Raw genomic sequence first — 23,382 nt, forward strand, 5'->3', positions numbered from 1 at the left:
TTTCCTTGGACACAGGAAGAAAACAATCGGATTGCTCCCAAACTCCTTCCCATTAAAACGCAACCCTCGCTTCATTGACGGTCGAGCGACGACCTTAAACCCTCGTTTCATCGACGGTCAAGTCGAGCAGCGACCTTAAACCCTCGCTTCATCGACGGTCGAGCGACGACCTTAAACCCTCGCTTCATCGACGGTCGAGCGCCGATTTTCAGCGTTTGCGTGATCGATCGACAAGTAAAAGCAAGACGATCGACTAAGTACATTCAAAGACTAGCAAAATATTGAAGAAAATCATCACAGATAACATAGAAACAAGTCACGTCACCAGAGTTTATGCCAATCGGATACACACGGTGGCCAACCGGATACAATCCAAAACATCACTTAGTGAATAAGGGGGTGTTCGAGGGTTCACTCCAAATAATCCAAAGCATCGTCGGGAATGGAGGCATTAAGCTGGTCGCGATCAATCGTGGAGCTGGGCAGATCGGCAGGTAGATGCCCCTTTTTCTTGAGTTGGGCAAAAATGTTCTCCACAGCACAGCCGAAGAGTTGGAGATCACGGTTGACGAACTTATCCACGAAAGTGTCAGACCGGATGTAAGCCACCTTCATCTTTTCGAAGCGACTGGGTTCATTTTCTTTGTAGGTCTCCAAGGCCGACTGGGCGCTCTCTAGGTCCGCTTTCACCATCGCAAGGTCGGCGTCTTTGTCGGACAGCTGGCTTCTTAAAGTAGCCTCCCCAGACTCGCGAGTCTTCTGCTCATATAACAGCAGACCTTCAACATTTTTTAACTTGTCTTCAGTTTGCTTTAATTTTTGCTCGAGAGCCCGGGCTTCCACATTCTTCTTCTCCAAATCCTCGACGGCCCTTTGCTTGCGGTTGGCGGCCAGGGTAATCTTGCCCTCGAAGGTGGATATCTCTTTTTAAAGTCGGTCGATGTACCCGGCTTGCTCAGCGCTCTTGCCCCGCTCGACAGTCAGTAGTTCCTCGCTCTTAGCCAGGTCGGCCTGCAGTTGAACCACTTGGGTGTCATTTAAACCATGAGTGGTTCCCGACTGGCCAGGTGCTTCCTGTAACCGTTTCAGCTCATCTTCCACGAAGGCAAGCCTCCGGCTCATAGCCAGGCCGTCTACCCAAAACTGTGGATGTCAAAAGCAGGAGCAGGAGTGGGTCATAAGCAAGGCTAAATTAATAAGTGCAAAGGTCAAAAGTGAAACTTACCCCGGTAATATGCTTAGTATAACTGTTGGCTAACATTCCAGGAGGAGCGGCGACCGCCCGGGCACGGGCATCTTCCCATATCTCCGCTAACTGGCCTCTGATGATAATACGGTGTTCAGTCTGATCAGCCGAGCCGCCTGGCGCTGAAAGGTCTTCAGTCGGAAGGTGTAGCGTAGCCGTTACATGTCTTCGACGAGCTGTGGCCGGATGGGAGGAAATCGATCGGCCGCCACGAGAGGAGGTGGGTACGGGGTTGATGCTGTACCTCAGAATGTGGCCTTGAGCCGATAAGGGCGGTAGACTAGCGGTGGGAGAGTCGACGAGAGGGTCAGAAGGTGTGCAGTCGGACGAGACATGGACGGCCTCCGACGACATTGGGCCAGAAACGCCAGTCTGACCGGCTACCCTTTCAGCTGAAGACGCCGAGCAAGCAGCTTGTTTAGCCCGACGCCTTTTATGTGCATTCTCGAGCGGCGCCTCAGATTGTGAGCCCTCCTCCGGAACAAGTTGAGCCGCCGTAGGCTCTGCGATTGGCTCTTCCATTGCCGCTGAGCCAACCGACACTACATTCGACTCCCCTCCCGCTTCCTGAGTGAGCCCTGGAGTGGGTATTGGCTGCTCGAGAAGATCTGACGGTTGAAACCCCCGTTCAGCCAGGACTTCAACCACTACCTTATCAATATCGGCATTGGTGAGTTTCGATTGCCCGATTAGGCGCATCCTCATCATGATGTCAGCTGCAAAATAAAAAAAGAAATCAGTTAGATAAAGAGGAAGAAGGTAAGGGGATTATGTACCTAGGTTGACTGGCTCGGATGGGCTAATCGGGCTAAGGCCGAAAAGGGCCAAAAACTCCTTCCTCCAGCAACTTGTGAATGTTGAACTTCTGGCCGGCCAGCATGGAAGCAGCAAGCAAATAAGCAGGAGTATTCTTGTACCGAGGTAATGAGGGTTGAGGACCTAGGGAAAGTTGCCAAGTGGTCTGGAAGGAGGGCCGATCGGGGAAGAGTACGAAGAAGAAGTATTCTCTCCAATGTTTATTGGAGGAAGGCATCTTATCAAAAAAGACCAAGCTCGGTCGAGCTTGTAAGAGGAAAGTGCCTGGCTGATCGGATAGCTTGGGGTAATAAAAAAAGTGGAAGATCGAAGGGGTTAGAGGAAGGCGATGTAATCGGAACAAGATAATTACCCCGCATAGGAGGCGAAAGGAGTTGGGGACTAGCTGAGAAGGGGACAGACCGAAGTATCTGCAAAAATCAAGGATGAAGGGATGAAGAGGAAGCCGTAGACCAGTAGTAAATTGGTCGTGGAAAAAGCAGACACAGCCGGTCGGCAGAGCGGAAGGACGATCAGTGGCTAGTGGGGCATGTATCTTGTAGCCAGGAGGGAGTTCAAAGGTATTGGCTAGGGTTTGAGCATCATCTTCATCAAACCGTGACTCCATAGTCTCATACCAAGGACCCGAAGCAGAAGAAGGCTGTGATGTACCAGCCATGATAAAAGGGAGAGAACGAGAAGAGTCGGGAGAAAATGCAAAAAGAAAAAGAAGGCAGAAGCAAGAACAGAAGCCCACCGGACAATCACAAAGGACCAAGCAATAAGGGGTTATGGAAGAAGGCAATGAACTCACCGGGAATAGGAATGACAAGAAGCAGAAGGGTTTGCTGGAGAACGCAAGGGGTTCGCTGGAGAACGCAAGGGGTTCGCTGGAGAACGCAAGGGGTTCGCTGAAGAACACGGGAAAAATCGCTGAAGAACACGGGAAAAATCGCTGAAGAGCACGAACGAAGTCGCCGGAAACAAAATCAAGAAAAAGAGGAGACGATGGCGATAAGCTTATAAAAACCAAGAGACTTCGCTCAGCCGTTTGATCAACAGCACAGACACCTAGAAGCAGATCCAGCCGTTTGAAATTCAAATGAACTCAAAGGTCACATCCTAGCCTGTCGCTTCAAACGTGCGTCGGCAGGGATGGACGCGTGGCGTGCATCGATAGGGCAGTTGTCGGGACAATTAAAGAGGCATGCGGCACGTTAATGCGCCAAAATGATACGGTTTCCTAGAGATTTCGCGGAGATTACCCAGGCAACGGCCCCATAAGCCGATCAAACAAGTTATGCAGCTCGGACAATCCTCCATTCCTGCCGATCGACCGGCCAAGAGAACTTCGTCGAAAGGAGAACCGAGGCCAGGTAACCGAGCGCTGGCCAAGGGTCACAGTCGACCCGGCAGAGGAGGTCTTCTCGTACCAGTGGGTCCAGTCAGTCGGACTTATGGCCTCCTTCGACTAGACTTGAAGGGGAGGCATGTGATCCGACGATGACATAGGGGGGCCCTTCGCTGAGGAGGTTCAACGATCGGATGGTCGTCAAGGTCAAAGGAGAGTCAGCTAAGAGACGAGCCGAACGGCAGGCCCTGGGGCTGGGCGGCAGGCCCATTTAGCCGATCGACAGAATAAGCTCCCAATGGCAAGAACGAGCCCACAACCTGACCAGGCTAAAGAGTTCAAAGAAGTCGATCTGAATCTAGGACGAGCCAAGAGAATGAAACCCAATCCGATCGGAATATATATGTACGTAGAGCGTCAAAGAGCGGGCTGGACGGATAGATCAAAGAAAGTACCATCAGATTAGTGGCTGACATTTAAGAAGGGAAGGGAAATATGTCTTAACATCTTTTTGGGAGTCAATGTCGTCGGCTGACGGCGCGAATGGACAGGAAATCGTACGGACGAAGATTCCGCCGCCCTAGCGTAAATGCGTCTGCCCCTTTAAGGTAAGGTGTCAGGGATCCTTTCCCGATGTTAGCTATTGAGGAAAGCTTAGGAAGTCACGTCCGCCCGGGAACCGTGCAGTCAACCCATCGAAGCTCTATATAAGAAGAGAAGTGGTTATCCGCGGAGGTACGCGCAGATACGTCTCTGAGCACCACTATTTCGCTTCTTCATTCCTTTCATTTCTCTTCGGGCCGATTGTGTGACTTGAGCGTCGGAGGGTCGTCGCCGGGAACCCCTTCCCGGCTTGGCACTAACGACTTGTGATTGCAGGATCGGGGCGTTTCCACCACGCACGGAGATCCACATCAGCAGTACTTCCCGGTAGCCATTCACTCAGCTTTGGGGCAGGATCACTCTCCATTGTGCTAGGAATTTTACCGCAAATATATTTAAGATTTTCCACTTAAACCTTACTTCTCTCCCTTTGACTAATATCAAAAAGCTTCTAACAATATCCCAATTGTCGAAACTTATCATCTAAACTGACCCTAAACTGAGCTCAGTTACGTGTATTTATCCCCCAAAGATCTCATACATCTATACAAGTTGTCCCGATCAAACCCAATGCTAAAAAATAATTTTAGACTTGTACCAGTCGACTGTCCTTGTCCCCAGTCGACTGTCCTTGTCCCCAGTCAACTACCCTTATCAAAATAAACTCATAGAACCATTCTGTGCTTGATGAATACTATTACCTGTCAACTTGTAACTGAGCCAGTCGACTGGCACATGTTTTCAGCCCAAAACAATATTTCTGACCCAACTTCAGAAATACACTAAAATTCTACAAACATATAAAAATCTCTAGTTTTATGGAGAGGTATGTTTTACCCGTGTTTACTTGGAATAAATATATTTAAAAATATATCTATCATCGATTCCAATATTGACACAAAACTCAAAACTATCCAAATAGTTCAATTGAACCTTGACCTAAAGTCCTAGTTTTAGTTTCCTCTTGATGTATCTTCTCATACTAAACCATAATGCATCTCTAACATTAATTTTTATGACATTTATACATTTAAAATTAATTTTCATGCAATATGAATCTAATTTCATATTTCCATACATGAAACACATCCCATATATGTCAACTCCCTAGGTTTGAGAATCAAACCCGTCTCCAAACTACTTTGACATATTTCATGACACATCTAGAATTCCAAATAATGTTCACTTGAGAGATCCATTGGTCATGTGTCTCAAATTGACTCTTTGAGCTCCCCCTAGATCCCTTAACCTTAGCCACCACCTTAAGTGACTCATCTATTGTAGCTAAACCACAATGATGCTTCTTAGAAGATTTTATTATCTTTTTAACCTTGGACACTTCATCCTTGCCATAATTATATGCAACCCTTGCATATTTCTTCTCCTTGGCCTTAGATGACTCTCCTTTGCCATTATCATTTGCCACCCTAGCATATGATCTCTCCTTGTCCTTAGAGGAACTAGATCGGTATCCCAAACTGATCTATCATTGTTGGGTCTTTGGTTACCCAACATCATACCTAACCCTTTAAATCCAACATTGAATCTTCCTAGGATTTTCTCTAAATTATCAATCTTTTCCTTCAAAGCTTGATTCTCCTTTTCTAGACTTATAATTCTAGACTCTTGTTGTCCACCTTAGACATTCTTAGACCTACCCACCTTTTTAGACATAAGTCTCCCCTTATTAGGATTAATGTCTAGGCTCTCCTTAAGTCTACTATTACTAGATTTAACATGAATAGGTCTCCTAGGGTTATGTTCTACATTGACTATATTTCTATCATGGTATTTAAATTCATAATTATGCATGGGTATACTATGATTAACAAAATCATTTCTCCTAACATGCATGGAAAAATTACAATTTGAATTACATTTCAAATTAGGGTATACCTCTCTTACCCTTGAAGCTCCCTCTTGACTTGAGCTTATCTTCTTCTCCTATTTCTTCAAATGTGCTAGCTTCTTGATTTCCCTCTTCTTAGGGTACTTGGTGTGGTAGTGTCCTTTCTCCCCACATGTGCATCACACAATCGTATTCTTCTCCTTTTGGCTTCTTCATTCCTACAACTCACATTAATATCTAAAACAATTTGAATGAGTTTAGATTTACCCATATGACACCTACTCTTGTAGTGTCCTTTCTCATTGCACCCGAAGTAAATAATATGGTCCTTTGACTCCACTTTAATGGAGGTGCTAACTAAGTTGACTACTTCCAAGACCTCTTCTTCATCCATCTTGGCTTCTTCTTCAACCTTTGATGATATTTCCTCATCCACACTTGTGGATGACATTTCCTCATCCTTCTCCTCCCCAAATGTTAAACATGAGTCAGCTTCTAGTTGCTCCACCTCCACTTAAGCCATTACGGCTTCCTTGGACTTCTCTTCTTCGTGTGTAGGCATAGGTTCTTCGCCTAGAATCATCTTTACCTTGCTCCATAACTCATGAACATTCTCGTACTCACCTACACTTTTAATCACATCATTAGACAAAATATTGTAAGTACCCTATGTTAGTTTTGATGTAATCAACCAGGTTAAGTTAGGTCATGTTTGTATTTGGTCCTTATATCTAAGTGTGCAAGAGCTTACAAATATAAGAAGTCGAGTGAAAGATGCAGCTAGCAAGAATGATGGCACGAGAAAAGAGCTGGCAGGCTCGATGCATCCGAGAGACAAGGTGCTATGGAAGAATACACTAGCGGACGAGAAGGACACGTGCAACAATTCGAGGGACAAGAAATCGAGGAGGAAGGCTATTCGAGAAGAATGTCGGAGTTGAGTTCAGGTGAGCTCAATTTTGGATAACCGGAGCATCACCCATGATGAAGACCAGCTTGGTCTGCCCTATGAAAGGTGTCTTCCCTAGCCATTACCCGAGGTTAAAGTTTTATCCTCGGTGGATAAACACTATCCGATGGAAGGCACCTTAGACCACTTTGAAGGCGCCTTTAAGCTGTAGATAATATTTTCCAAGGGCTATAAAAAGAACCTTAAAGTTAGGAAATATTCAATAACTTGAACTATAACTCTTGTAACACTTTCCTAGTATTCTCTTGAGCTTTTTCAACGATTCTAAGAGGCTTCTCCGCCTGCAATGAAGGAGATCTTCTAATGCCTTTCACTGCCTTGGATTAACAATCACCTAAGTTATAACCAAGTAAAACTCTGCCTCTTAATCTTTCTTTTAAGTTGTTTAATTCAATTTTATTATTGCTATTTTAATTGTGCTACTAATCAATTCCAAAGTAGGAGAAGGGGTTAATTAGATTTTGTAAACAATTCACCCCTCTTGATAGCCCCCGCTGTACCAACAAGTGGTATCAGAGCTAGAATGCCTCAAAAGGACTAACCACCGACTGAAGTACCGAGACGATGACTGGACCAAGCATCTATCCGTCAAAGTTTGATGGAGAATTTAAGTTATGAAAAAAAATGCATGGAGGTATTTTTCAAAACTGATTTTGAAAGTTCTTTTAATAATTAAATATGATTTTATACTCCCCAAGGACCAATAAGAAGCTGAAAAGGAAGAATATCAATGAACAAAAAATGAACAAGTCGACTTTATAGTGAACGAACGGGCTGAATTCCATTTACTGAGTGTGCTACCTCCATAGGAAATCAGTAAAATCGGCACCTACGAATCATCAAAGGAACTTTGGGAGAAATTCCTAGAGCTACACGAAGGTATATCTGAAGCCAAGCTCATAAAATAGGATCTACTCCAAAACCAACTGACCAACTTCTGACTGAAAGGAGAGTCAATAGCACAACTGCATGCCAAGCTGAAGGAGTTAATCACCGGACTTACAAATCTTGGAGAACAGATAACAAATCGAGATTTTTTAAGGTATGCATTAAATGTTTTCCCTAAGACACAAGATTGGATGTCTATAGTAGACTCTTATTATATTTTAAAAGATCTAGAGGTAAGTACTTTAAAGAGTTTATTTTCCACTTTAGAACTTCATGAGTCTAGATGTGTAGAATTAAAAAAGGAGCCCAGTCAGAACGTTACCCTGAAAGCAAGAATAGACGATCCAGACTCTAAAAGATCAATCGATGAAGATGAAGCGACCCTAATGGTAAGAAAATTTAGTAAATTTATTAAATCTAACAAATTTAATAAAGCGCAGGCTAAGAAATATTCTCGGAGCAAAAGGAATATCTTATGCTACAACTGCAATGAAGAAGGATGCATCAAGGATGATTGCTCAAAGCTGAAGACAAAGGAGAAGAAAAAAGAGTCAGCCAAATCAAGGCACAAAAACTTAAAAGTAACATGAAATGAGTCATCATCAGAGTCAGAAGTTGAAGAATACACTAGACTAGCCCAATTGGTGGACACCAAGGAGAAAATGAAAACAGCTCAGAGATGAGCATCGATGAAAGGGGAGGATCCTCAGAAAAAAATTATGATGAAGGGGGAGCATCAAAATACGAAGTAAGTGAGGTACGTGCATTACCCCCTGAACAGTCTTTTGAATTTATCAAAATATTATCTAAGAATATAGCAAAACTAGAAAAAAAAATAGTAAGATAAAAATAAACTTAACTAATTCATTCCCCTTAATAATGTATAATAATATAAGAATAGAAAATGAAAAACTCAAAGCACAAATAGAGAAACTAGAAAATGATTATGCATATTTGAATTCAAATTCCTTTTGAAAATCAAAATTTAGAAATTATAATAGAATAAATTGGTATATTAGGAATCCTAGGGGGCAAATCAGAAAACTCCCTAAAAATTATGATCCACCAATATTCCTTATTAATCTAGTAGATAAAAATTTATATTGGATTCATAAATCATGCTTTGTATAATTTAATGTGTTTTTATCTTCCACATTGGTTAAATAAATTATTTAGATGCTTATTGTTTGCATTTCAAGTTACAAATTTTTATTATATTGTCTGATGATTTAATCTACTAACACAAAATTATTTCAAAATATTTGACTTTTATATTATTTGTTTTGATTTTTTTATGAAATTTATAGTATTAAAATTAAAAAATATCTCAAAGTTCTATTTTTGAAAATTATTTCTATGTAATAAAACATAATATTCTCTGTCAAAAAATATTTTTAAAATTTTTTTTCCGTTAAGTTATTTTCTATTAATTTAATAATGAAAATGATATTTTAAAAATTAAAAATAATTTTTAGAAATATTTTTGAATACTTTTATTTTTCTATGATAAAACATAATATTCTCTATCTTAAAAATAATAATTAATTTTTTTTATATTATCTAAATTATTACGAATTATTTTGTGAAAAGTAAATTTTTAATATTAAAAAGTCAAGAAGTTAGAAATTTTGAAACTATTATTTTCTTGTATTTAAATAATATGTTTTACATATCCAAGAAAATTAGAAAATTTTTAGAGTTAATTTTTTTTTAAGATTTATTTTTGAAAATACACTACTTTAACAAAATAAATCATTTCTATTAGACTAAATAATATTTTTCTGTGAAAATTTTTCTACTGATATAACTTATTCTGCTTAAATTCGACAAAATTTTTAGTATTTTTTGAAATTAAAAAGTAATTTTTAAATTTTTTTTGTCAAAACAATAGATTAATTGTTAAAAATAGAATACGTTTGAAAATTATTTCTAAAAAATATTAGCCTCCTGATAATTATTGTTATGTATCCCTTTAAAATTATTTCAAAATTTTCTAAATATTTTTTCTATTTTTTTATATGATCAAAGGGGAAGAAATAGGTAAAAGTTAAGAGGGATTAAGGAGAAGTTAGGATAATTTTTAAAATTTTATCCTTATACTTATTTTGTAATTTTATCAACTTGTTTAATCCATTGCATTGCAATTTTTTTTAGTTATAATTACAATTTACTATATAATTTCATTTTGGCTTAACCTTAACTTAACTTGAATTAATGCACATCAAAATATGATCGTGAGGCTTGATGCACTAACAAATATCACTTAATATTTGTTGGCTTAACCCTAACTTAACTATGATTGATGCACCAACAAATATCACTTAATATTGATATTACATTTCCATTTTCCTTTGATCGTGAGGCTTGCTCTTTCATCCAATAACATGGTCGGAGTCTCTTCCCTTTCTTATCTTTTGGGATTTCAAACGGCTCCTTGACAATCATCACGATGTCCCAATCCATTTAGAAGAAAACCTCCATCTTCATCATCCAAAATGTGATGTCTCATAAACTTCCTCCTTCACACTTTAGAGGTTCAATCAAACCAATCATCCTTGAAAGTTGTTCTTCTCGACAGTTAGTCCGGTGAAGTACAACCTCGCTCTGATACCATTTGTTGAAGATAGAATAACCGACTAGAAGGGGGGTTGAATAGATGTTTACCCCAATCGTTTGCTTTCCTACGTATTCATTAGTACAGTGAAATACAAGAAAATACAAATATGAAAGCTAAAAGCAATAAGGAACGAACAAACCGTGAACACGTTTGTTTATATGGTTCATAAATTAGGGCTCCTACTCCACGGATGTCCGTAAGGTGAATGATCTCTGTGATCCTTTAGTGGATCAAGCCCCAACAACCTCCAATTAGTACAAACTCCTTCTCGATGGAGTAAACCTCGCACAACCTTGATCAATACACCACACTCCGATCACAGCTTAAGGTAGACTACTAATAAGGGTTTTCCACTCCTGTTTTGTCAACCAAGGCCAGCCACCCCAAGCTTCATTATATAAAGCTTAATACCATTATCAATCGATTGGTACTTACACCAGTCGATTGGTGTTGGCCAATGGTACTCCAACGGCACTTTACCATCGCCTGATCCTTTCAGCTGTCGAGCACAGAAAAATTCTGTGCCCTGTCTCAGTCGACTGGTCCAAACACCAATCGATTGGTAAAACCCTAAACCTAAATTTTCCTTCTCAAATATATTTCTCTCGTACTCGAACTCTCACGACTCACTTGACTCTTCCTCGCATCCTTGACCTCTTACCTTCAAGTCTTCTTCCTTGAGCTCTCGTCCCTCGGATATATTCAAACTCATGGCTTCTTTCAATATCATCCATCGCATATGCCTCGAATTGTGTTTCTCTCGACTTGTCTTTGATGTCTTATCCATGGTCTCTTGGATGCTTTATTTTTCACCAGACTTGAAGTCATCAAGCTAAGTCATATGTGTATCCTATAAACCTACACAACTCAAATAACATATCAAATATAAAAGTAAATTTAATTTAAACTCTTTACCCGAACATCAAAACTTATGGTCACACTTTGATCCTCAAGATTGCTTCCAACACAGGGGCCACTCAGAATTCCAGCACAATGCTTCTACCAGAATAGGATTGAACACATTAAAATCGCTGGATACACTCCTGCTTTCGTTACCACATCCGCGGGAAGGTTTCACAGCACTAAGTGAGGGAATTTGAGAAGGAGCTTGCTGGAAATGAAGATGAAACAATCGACTTCTACCAGAGATGAATATACTACTCCCATTAAATTTCTGGAGGCTCTTGCTCCTGCAACCACACCCACAAGGAGTCTACAGCAGTCTCAGCGTAACATTCAAAACATAACTCACCGGAGAAGAAGAGATGAAGCCGACTTCCTCCTCTTGCGTTCGCAACCATGTTGGCAGGGACTTTTGTCTGACGTAGGGATGGAAGGAAGAGAATCACCGGAGCAGAACCACTCTGGCAAAAACCCTAGATCTGGCCTCAAACCACCGTTGCCAGATTAGGGCAGATTGATGAGGGGAATCTCACCTCGCCGGAGCAGAACCACTCCGCTGGCAGAGAACCCTAAGATGAAGTCGTCGATACTCGCAGGGGTCGTCGAAGTAGCTACCATCATCACCGTGTGGATTCGATCGGGGGAAGAACGGAAATGGGGGCTACGAGAGAGAAGGTGACGCGCACATTGCCTTGCCCAAGCTACTTATTCACTACAGCGAATTTCCTCTTTAAAACTCAATTTGAATCAAATTTTACCCCTTTTTAGCACACTAATTGAGCTGGATTCCTCTTAAGTATTCGGCTGAACCGGCCGATTCGGCTGAACCGGCTACTAAACCAGCTTTGCTCTTTTAAGCATACAAATGAACCAGAACTTGCCCCTTTTAATCTCCAATTGAACCGGAACTTCTTAAACTGGGCTGAACCAAATCGGGCCACTGAACTGTCTGAACCAAATTAAAATGGTTTAATTGCAAATTTCTTCTTTGGGATTTTGAAATTAGGCTTTAAAATGAGGCTTTGAAAATTGGCTTCTCCTTCCCTTGCTCCACTCTAACCATTTGGCAATTTACCCAAATCATGACTTGATCTAGTTTTCTTTCTCTCAATTGTTATCTTTTTCAATCATGCAAAATAGAATATAATTAAATAATATCAAAATATACTCATAAAATATACCAGAATTAAAATGAAGACTAATAAAGATCCAAATTCATGAAATACATTAAAAATCTATAATTAGATACACAAAAGGATAAAAATATCGAGTTATAATAATAAAATAAAGTGTACAAATGTTGATTATCAAGGCCCCAAACTCTAAAGATTCAATCCTATCAATGTAACCATAACTGATCCAATCCCTCTAATCCGATCTTGATCTCAAATCGATCTTGCATAGAATCATACTCCTACTAACTATTATAGATGCTTCATCTTTACAATATTGATCAATATGGATTAATATTATATTTTAACAGTTATGAGTCATAGTAGCTACAATATAAATAGTTTATTTTTTTTAATATTATAGTGATCTTGTTTGAAAGTTGAGAAGATAAAATTGTCAGTGTGATGTGGCTAGAATGTTGGCTGAGTTACTATAATCCGGACGAGGAGGTTATGATGAGTTATCTTCTATGTTGACTAAATCATCAGAAGTCTCTGGCCACCACTACATATAGACAGTGATTGGGTTGCCTCGGTCCCTGAACCCTGATGCTCAAGGCAGGTCCCAAAAATATATAAGAAGCCGAATAAATAGTACAATAATGGAATGTGTGAAGAATAAAAAGTGAGTACGGCAACGTATCCTGGCCCAGGGGCGCCCTCTAGTAGACTAGTGAGTTGGTTATAAGGTTGATCAAGTCGTCATGACCTGGAAGAGTAAGTGAATGTGAGTCGGATGAGGAGTTGTGTCCGGAGGTGATAGCACTGAGTCGAATGTGGCATGGATCTGGAAGGCAACACGCAGCCAGAACGTAGCAACGACACGCAAGCTAGAATACAACAGCAACATGCAGACCAGAATACAATAGTGACACGTAGGCCGAAACATACCTTACTCGAAGGTTAGAACATAATATTGCCTCGAAGGCCGAAACACCATATCATCTTGAAGGTCGAAGACAGATCAAATCAGAGCATAATGGAAGCGGTGGCCCGGAGGCCTGAACCACATCAAAGGCAGACGAAAATGTAGAACTATGCCGAAGATGGTCAACGATGAGGCAGTCAGAGAGGCAGTGGGTTGTAGCATCTTAGAGGGCCACGAGGGCTAATTATAGCACGAGGGCAGTGACCCTAGAGCGCAAGGATGGGCCCTCAGCGTCGGCGGCGTGCATGAGAGGCGACGGGCGTAGCGGCAGTGTGGAGAGGGAGAGGGAGAGGGAGAGTGAGCTCAGGCGGCATGCGTGAGGGAGAAATTGAGGGGTTTTGACGGCATGCATCTAAGCCAACTCGGATCTATCAGCGAGGGTGCCAACAATAGCTGTGAAAGTTTGGCAGCATCAACTCTCGTGAACGTGAGTTGTCGCGAGGTGAGGACAGTGTCTGGCGATGTACAATGGCAGATCATGTGAGAAACTCGTCCAGGAGAGGGAGAAAAGGGGTGGATGTTGGCCGACAACGACGAGGGGGAGTCAGCTGTGAGGCTCCCAATGAGGATACAACGAGTCCTCTAGTAAGGCAGCATCGAATCGGGAAAGGGAGCCCCCTGCTTGGGCGATGACGACGCCTGAAAAAAAAAAACCCTCATGTGAGAACCACATCCGGGAGAGGGAGAAAGGGGGCAGCCGCTGGTCGGTGACGACAAGGGGGGGGGGGGGGGGGGGCAGCTATGAGGCTCTCAGCGAGGCAATGACAAGCCCTCTAGTGAGGCAGCACCCAATCGGGAAAGGGGGCCCCTCTGCTTAGGCGATGGTGGCGCCCAAAAAAAGCCCTCCTCTGCATCGACCTAACTCCCCAATTAAAAGGGGTGATAATAAAATCCTAAAAATGCCCTTGTCATCCACCTATCTACATCTCCCTTCACCACATCACAAGCCTCTCCTTCAAATCTAGTCGAAGGAGGTGCGAATCTGACTACCGGACAAATAGTGTTTTCAGTGACTTTTCACCCTGATCATACATTCTAGGTTTTAGAGTCGTCGCTCGACTATGATATTCATTGCACAAGGGTTTATAACCATCGTTCAGCTATGATTCACTGTATAAGGGTTTATAGCCGTCACTCGACTATTATGTTCACTGGTATAAGGGTTTATAGTCGCTACTTGGTTGTGATATTCACTAGCACAAGGGTTTATAGTCGTCGTTCGACTGTGATGTTCACTAGCATAAGGGTTCATAGTCACCGCTCGACTGTTATTTTTACTGTACAAGGGTTTATAGTCGCCGCTCGGCTATTATGTTTACTATACAAGAGTTTATAATTGCCACTCGGCTTTGATGTTTACTGCACAAGGGTTTATAGCTGTCTCTCGGCTATGATGTGTTGGTGCGGTTAGCACTAACGGTCTAACTCAAGTTTTGATGAATGACAAAATAGGTTAAGTTAGTTTTGTTGTTATCTAACACTCTGACCGAGTGTGCAGGAGAAGCCCAGACAGGTCAACAGGCTGACCTGATGTCTGGCATGAAGTCCAAACGGGTCGACAGTGTTGGAACCCCAAGGTTATTGTGGTGTGATCAACAAGTTAAGTTAGGTCCTGTGTGTTTCTAACCTGGTGTCTAAGTGTGCAGGATCTTAGGAGCACAGGTAATCGAGTGGAAGACGCAGCTAGCGAGAAGGACGGCACGCGGTGCGTCCGAGGGACGAGGCGCTGTGGAAGAGTACACTGGCGGACGAGAAGGAAGCGTGCGGTGGTTCCGAGGGACGAAAGCCGGAGTGGAAGACTGCTCGAGGAGCAAGAGACGCAGCTAGCGAGAAGGACGGCACGCCGTGCATCCGAGGGACGAAGACTGCGGATGAGTACGCCGGCAGACGAGAAGGAAACACGCGGTGATTCCGAGGGGCGAGAAGCCAGAGGGAAGCCCGCTCGAGAAGACCAGAAGTTGGGTTCAGGTGAGCCCTTTTCCGGATGGCAGAGATTACCCAAGCAAGCGAATCCGGAGTTGAAGACCCGGACTGAGGCGAACTGAACCGGAGCAGTGGTCCCCGAATGAAAAAATCAACATCTGTTGACTTTAGGTTCCGGGGCGCCCGAAACCCTTCCGGGCGCTCGGACCTGGTTTGTTGACCAGATCACGTCAAACGCGATCTGAACATTGGGGGATAAAGTTTTATCCCCCCAGGGCGCCCGGAACCCCTTCGAGGCACCCCGACCAAGGCTATAAATATAGCCTTGGTCCAGAAGCTTTTCAATCAGTTCAGAAATTGTAACGACGCTTGTGCGCTTCCACTGTTTAGATTAGTTTCTTTCTTTCTGTGCCTATATTACTGTAAAAGAGGCTTCTCCATCTGAAGGAGATAGTAATGTGATCATTTTCCTTGGATTAACAACCTCCCCGATTGTAACCAAGTAAACATCTGGTGCCTCGTCTTTTTCTGTTTTGATTTATTGCTTTTCTATTTTATATCCAAGTGTTAGTTTGAAAAGTCGAGAAGGGTCTGTTTTATTTTTACAGGGCTATTCAACCCCCCCCCCCCTTTCTAGCCGGCCCAACGGTCCTACAAGTGGTATCAGAGCCGAGGCGTTTCAGGAGGACTAACCGCCGAACGAAGCAACGAGATGACCGGACCAAGCATCCACTCGCCAAAATACGAAGGGGACTTCGCCACCTGGAAAAAATTGATGCAGGTATTTTTTACAACAGAGTTTGAATTAGTTTTAACAATGGAATCTGGCTTTGTAGCTCCATAAGATAAGGAAAAATGTCAATGGATAAAAAAGGAGCAGGCTGAATACTTGGCGAACGGTAAAGAAGAATACCATCTACTAAGCGTTCTTCCACCTCAAGAAGTCAACAGGATCGGACACTACGACTGGGCAAAGGAACTTTGGGAGAAGTTCCTCGAGCTGCACGAAGGGACGTCCGAAGCCAAGCTCGCCAGAAGAGATCTGCTTCACAATCAGCTCACCAGCCTGCGACTTGGGGAAGACGAGACAGTCGCGCATCTGCACTTGAGACTAAAAGAAATTATTACCGGACTTTCAAATCTCGGAGAAAAGGTAAGTAACCGAGATTCGCTAAGGTACGCTTTAAATTCCTTTCCTAGAAATACCAAATGGGCATCATTAGTAGATGCATTTTATATTTCTAAAGATTTAGAAAAGATTTCATTAGAAGAATTCTTTTCAACATTTGAAGTGCATGAGTCAAGATGTGCAGGAATGAAGGAGCCCAAGAACAACATCGCCCTCAAAGCTTCGAGAAACGAACCAGAATCAGAATCCTCTCTCGACGACGAGGAAATGGTAATGATGGTAAGAAGATTCAAGAAACTTTGTAAATCCAGATTTACTAACCATCCACAGGGAAGAAGAAAAGAACGATCCGCTGCTACCACTGCGACGAAGAAGGGCACGTCAAGGACAACTGCCCCAAGCTGAAGAACAAGGACAAGGAGAAGGGTAAGAAGCCTATCCAAAAGCGAAAGGCCCTAAAGGCGACGTGGGACGATACGTCGTCCGAATCAGAAGTCGAAGCATTCTCCGGACTCGCACTGATGGCGAGTTATCAAGACAACGACTACGATTCAAGCTCTTCCGAATGAGCATCGAGAGCATCAATGAAGGGGGAGCTTCGTCAGAAGAAGGCAGCAAGTCAGGGGGAGACATGGATAACGAACTCGACAAGGTAAGTCAGGTACGTTCTTTTCCTCCCGATAAACTTTTTAAGTTTGTTAAGTTATTAACTAAAGACTGTTGTAAATTAGAAAAAGAAATAAAGAATTTAAAAATAATTTTAGCCAAATCCTGTCCTTTAGAAGAATTAGATAAATCAAAATTGGAAAATGAAAATTACAATTAGAAAATCAAAATTTGAAAATTCAAATAGACAACTTGAAAAACTATGCATGTTCACCTAAAACCAATTTTAGAAGATCTAATAATTTAAATTGGTACTTTAGATATCATCAGGGACAAATTACGAATATTTCAAAAAAATATGTCCCTAAAATTTTTTTAGTTAATCTAGTAGGTTGGAACCTATATTGGGTTCCTAAATCATGCTTAAACTAAAATTTAAAATTAATGTTTTCAGTGAAAAAATTAAACAGTGAATTTCTCTATAAGGCTTTGTCTAAGGAAGTGGTTGTTGCTCCAATAACCAAAAAGGTCTAGTGCCTCGCCACGACCTGGAAGCCAAAATATTGAAATAAATGTTTAATTAACTTTCGGTCAAAGCATTAAAATTAGAATTAATTAATGCTTTTAAAAGTTTTTCAAATATTTTTTTCAAAATTTTTATACTTAGAAAAATACTTTTACGTGAAATTTTTACTTAGAAAATTTTACATAGAAAAATCTTAAGTTAAGATTTTTCTTTGTATTTTCTTTCAAAAATAATTTTTGCAAAGACTTAAAATTTTTTTGAAAATATTTTTAAACTTAGAAAAAAAAATTTTGAGTATTTTTTTCCTTAGAAAAATTCTCTTTTATACTTAGAAAAACTTTCAGAAAATATTTTTTTTGCCTAAGTTAAAAGTTGTATTGAAATTGAAAGTTTCTGCTTAAGTTTTTTTTAAAATTTTTTTTTAAAAAAAATATTTTTGCAAAGCTGTTTAAGTTAGAATTTTTTCCACTTAGAAAATTCTCTTAAAATCTTACTTAAAATTTTTTTAAAGAGACTATTTATTATTGCAAAATTTTTTAAGGCTCTCAAAATTTTCTAAGTCTTTAACCCTTAGAATTTTTCTTAAAACCCCATTTTTTTGTGATTAAAGGGGGAGAAGGATTATATAAGTCTAGGGGGAGGTAGACCAAAACTTAACTTGTTTTATTTTTGCACTTAATTGCAAATTTAGTTAAGTTTATTACATGTCTATTTTTACCCTAGCTTAACTTGTGTTGCTCACACCAAAAAGGGAGAGATTGTTGGAACCCCAAGGTTGTTTTGGTGTGATTAACAAGTTAAGTTAGGTCCTGTGTGTTTCTAACCTGGTGTCTAAGTGTGCAGGAGCTTAGGAGCACAGGTAATGGAGTGGAAGACGCAGCTAGCGAGAAGGACGGCACGCGGTGCGTCCGAGGGACGAGGCGCTGTGGAAGAGTACACCGGCGGACGAGAAGGAAGCGTGCGGTGATTCCGAGGGATGAAAGCCGGAGCGGAAGACTACTCAAGGAGCAAGAGATACAGCTAGCGAGAAGGATGGCACGCAGTGCGTCCGAGGGACGAAGACTGCGGATGAGTACTTCGGCGGACGAGAAGGAAACATGCGGCGATTCCGAGGGACGAGAAGCCGGAGGGAAGCCCGCTCGAGAAAATCGGAAGTTGGGTTCGAGTGAGCTCTTTTCCGGATGGCAGAGATCACCCAAGCAAGCGGATCCGGAGTTGAAGACCCGGACCGAGGCGAACTGAACCAGAGCAGTGGTCTTCGGATGAAAAAGTAAACATCTGTTGACTTTAGGCTCCGGGGCGCCCGAAACCCTTCCGGGTGCCCGGACCTAGTTTGTTGACCAGATCACGTCAAACGCGATCTGAACGTTGGGGGATAAAGTTTTATCCCCCCCAGGGCGCCCGGAACCCCTTCCAGGCGCCCCGACCAAGGCTATAAATATAGCCTTGGTCCAGAAGCCTTTCAATCAGTTCAGAAATTGTAACAATGCTTGTGCGCTTCCATTGTTTAGATTAGCTTCTTTCTTTCTGTGCCTACATTGCTATAAAAGAGGCTTCTCCGCCTGAAGGAGATAGTAGTGCGATCATTTTCCTTGGATTAACAACCTCCCCAGTTGTAACCAAGTAAACATCTGGTGCCTCGTCTTTTTCTGTTTTGATTTATTGCTTTTCTATTTTATATCCAAGTGTTAGTTTGAAAAGTTGAGAAGGGTCTGTTTTATTTTTTTACAAGGCTATTCAACCCCCCTTCTAGCCGGCCCAACGGTCCTATAGACAGGTTGACCGGACGTTTGGCACGAAGTCTAGCTAGGTCGACGGGCTGACCGGATAGCTAGCACGAAGTCCAGACGGGTCGAAGGGTTGATCAGACGTCTGACAGATAAGTGAAGGTAAGTCACTGGAGGGAAGTAACTGTGAGGACCCGTTCTCGGGAAGGGAACATTAGGCATTGATCCGACTTAGACCCATTTCAGATATCTAAGTCGAGATCGTGACTAGATTCCGGTCTCGAGGAGACAGAATCTAGCTAATACTCTGCTTGTTAACTTTAAACTATGCTAACACTTTATTTTGCAGGATAATATTATTTGCATTTTCCTCGGACTAACTCTTTCTTACAAGAGAAGGATTTTCTGGAGAAGAGTGGTCTGGGCGCCCAGAAGGGATCCAGGTGCCCGGAAGGGATACAGGCGCCTGGAAGGGATATGGGCACCCAGAAGTCCGAGCGCCCTGGAGGGATCCAGGCGCTCGGAAGTGAATTTTATCCGCAACGTTATTTCACCGTGTGGAGCGCCCTGGTTGGCTCAGCTACGTTATATTCAGGGCGCCCTAGAGGTTTCAGGCGCCCCGAACCTCCTATATAAGGAGGGTAAAGGCTAGAGTCATAACAACAACACACAAACTGCTCTCTTGTTCTCCTACGACGCTGCAAAGGCTCTTCGACAAGTTCTACTTTTCTGTTTCTTTGTAATTATTGTCGGTTTTCCGTTTCTAATTAATTCCTGTACTTCAATTCTATAATTACCTTCGAATAATTAGTGGTTGCCCATTGAAAGCACCCTTGTGTGCGGGCCTTAGAGTAGGAGTCGACAAAGGCTCTGAACCAAGTAAAAAATGACCTTTGTTAGTGTTGCTTTACGCCTTTGTCTTTACGTTTCCGCTGTGTGCTCTACGATTTTTTTAATCACTATTCACCCTCCCTTCTAGCGAAACTCTTCGATCCAACAAGTGGTATCAGAGCAGGTACCGTTTTGATTTGGTACAACCACCAATTAGACAGGGGTTGAAACCAGTTTTTGTTCATTTTCTTTGGCTTTCGATTTTTCGTAATATTCTAAACTCGTACTATTACTTTTTTGAAAATTTTTCCATCGCAATCAATCTGAATTGGTGCAACACTAATTCAGTTTTTAAATTACTTTAATTTTATTTCGCACTACTAATCCAAGACCAAGTCTTGGGACTCTTTGTCTATTTGTTTACTTGTATGCAGGAGAATCATGTCTCAACTTGAAGGCTTCAGCACAGTACGCCCTCCCCTATTCAATGGGGATGATTTTTCGTACTGGAAGAAGCGGATGGAGGTCTACCTGAAGACAAATTTCGACCAATGGTTTAGTATCACCAAAGGCTACAAGGTGCCGGTCGACAACTCCGGAATCCCACTGGAACTAGAACAGTGGACTCCGGACATGAAGAAGAAAGTGTCAACAGACTTCAAGGCCCTAAATACGCTACAATGCGGATTGACTAAGGAAGAACTGAACCGGATAGGACCACATCAAAACGCTAAGGAGTTATGAGACAAGATGATCGAACTACATGAAGGGACAAGCGACGCCAAGGTAACAAAGCGCGATCTTTTGTTAAATAGATTATTTAACATTAAAATGCAGGAAGGAGAGATGGCGAGTCAGCTTCACGCGAGGATCAAGGACATCCTCAACGGACTCCACGCAATATGTCATCAAATGGTGAACCGGGATTTAATAAGGTATGCATTAAACGCTTTTCCGTGCAATAATTTATGGGCATCTATCGTGGATGCCTATAAAATTTCTAAAAATTTATCTAAATTAAAATTAGATGAACGGTTTTGCAAATTAGAATTACACGAGCAAACTAACGCGAGGGCTGAGAAAGGTGTAGCATTGTTTGCAGGTTCATCCAAGGAAAGGACGAAAAACAAGCCTGAGGTTGAGGATGAGTATGACCGGGACTCTGAAGACGAAGAATACCTGGTGAACTTGATAAGAAAAATGCTCACCAGGAGAAAGAAAAGCTTCAGCAAGAAGGACATGCAAAAGATCAACTCCCCAAATGAACCGAGGAATGTGACCTGCTTTGGATGCAACAAGAAGGGGCACTACAAGAACGAGTGCCTGAAACTGAAGAGCGACAAGACAAAGACATCCAAGAAGAAAACTCTCAAAGTGACTTGGGACAACTCTTCCTCGGATGAATCAGAGGCTGAAGATCAGAAGCACCAGAGCCATCTCGCGCTGATGGCTCTCGAAAAAGAATCGGAAGACGGGTCCGAACCCGAATCGAGCCACGAGTTCGTTCGTTTCCGAAGGTCCCGAAGAGGTAAACTTTAATTTGAATAGAAAATTCTTTAAAATTATTGCATGTCTGAATAGTAAATTAATTACATTAGAAAAAGAAAACAAATTGCTCCTTGAGGAAAATCGAAACCTCAAGGAACAAATCAAAAATTGAAATCCAACACAAGACCTAACTCTTGAAGAGGAAAATTTATCACTAAAAATATAAATTAATAAATTAAAAGATCTCTTAGAAAAATTTACAACAAGATCTAAGAACTTAGATCTAATTTTAAACAATCAAAAAGTAATTTACAACAAAATCGGACTTGGCTACAAGTCAAGTTCAAATAGAACATTTAAATCATTAATAACCCAACACAAACAATCAAGTAAAGCTTGGGTTCCAAAAGCGTGCTTAACTACGCAAGTAGGACTTAACCAATACTACATATCTAAAGAAAAAATATATTATGTAAAATCAAATAAATCAACTCAAAAACCAAAATATAAACCCAGACCAACAAATTCAAAATCTAAATATTTTAAACCCCACCAAGACTTAGGATATCACTAAGTCAATTATAACTATAAAAAGAACAGACATAAACCAAGAACTAAAAATCAAAAATATGTAGGACCGTTGGGCCGGCTAGAAGGGGGGTTGAATAGCCCTGAAAAAAATAAACAAAGACCCTTCCCGACTTTTCAAACTAACACTTGTAAAATAATCAAAGTAGTAAATTAAAAGCAGAAAAGAAAGAGGCACAATTGTTTACTTGGTTACAACCGGGGAGGTTGTTAATCCAAGGAAAGGATGAAGCGCACTATCAATCTCCTTCAGGCGGAGAAGTCTCTTACAGCGTTGAAGCACAAAAAGAAAGAAGCTAATCTAAACAGTGGAAAGCGCACAAGTGTTTTTACAATTTCTGAACTGATGAAAAGCTTCTGGACCAAGGCTATATTTATAGCCTTGGTCGGGGCACCTGGAAGGGATTCCGGGCGTCCTGAGGGGATAAAACTTTATCCCCCAACGTTCAGATCGCGTTTAACGCGATTTGGTCAACAAATCATGTCCGGGCGCCCGGAAGGGTTCCGAGCGCCTCGGGCTGCTCCGGGCGCCTTGGGCTGCTCCGGGCGCCCCGGAGCCAAAAGTCAATAGTGGTTGACTTTTTCGTCCGGGACCTCTACTCCGGCTCGGTTCGGCTCGGTCCGGGTCTTCTATTCCGGATCCGTTCGCTTAGGTGATCTCTGCCATCCGGAAAAGGGCTCACCCGAACCTAACTTCCGGTCTTCTCGAGTGGGCTTCCCTCCGGCTTCTCGTCCCTCGGAATCGCCGCGTGTTTCCTTCTCGTCCCTCGGACGCACCGCGTGCCGTCCTTCTCGCTAGCTGCGTCTCTTGCTCCCCGAGCAATCTTCCGCTCCGGCTTTCGTCCCTCGGAATCACCACACGCTTCATTATCGTCCGCCGGTGTACTCTTCCGCAGCACCTCGTCCCTTGGACTGCCGTCCTTTTCGTTAGCTGCGTCTTCCGCTCGACTACCTATGCTCCTAAGCTCCTGCACACTTAGACACAAGGTTAGTAACAAACATGACCTAACTTAACTTGTTGATCACACCAAAACAACCTTGGGGTTCCAACAATCTCCCCCTTTTTGGTGTGAACAACACAAGTTAAGCTAGGGTAAAAATAGACATAAAATAAACTTTAACTAAATTTGTAATTTAAGTGAAAAAATAACACAAGTTAATATTTTGGTCTACCTCCCCCTAGACTTATACTAATCCTTCTCCCCCTTTGATCACAAACAAAATGGGGTTTCCAGAAAAAAT

At 42.0% G+C, this 23,382-nt stretch overlaps 1 long non-coding RNA gene across 1 annotated transcript; it reads right to left on the reverse strand.

Moving 5' to 3' along the window:
* Positions 1-11,196: 11,196 nt before the first annotated feature.
* Positions 11,197-11,955, reverse strand: LOC122034642. Its single transcript, XR_006126748.1, has 2 exons — positions 11,572-11,955; positions 11,197-11,509 (listed from the first exon to the last, which is right to left on the reverse strand). It is a non-coding gene; the product is annotated as an uncharacterized LOC122034642 (long non-coding RNA).
* Positions 11,956-23,382: the final 11,427 nt, after the last annotated feature.

This window comes from Zingiber officinale, chromosome 11B, assembly GCF_018446385.1.
Source record: "Zingiber officinale cultivar Zhangliang chromosome 11B, Zo_v1.1, whole genome shotgun sequence".
Taxonomy (NCBI): domain Eukaryota; kingdom Viridiplantae; phylum Streptophyta; class Magnoliopsida; order Zingiberales; family Zingiberaceae; genus Zingiber; species Zingiber officinale.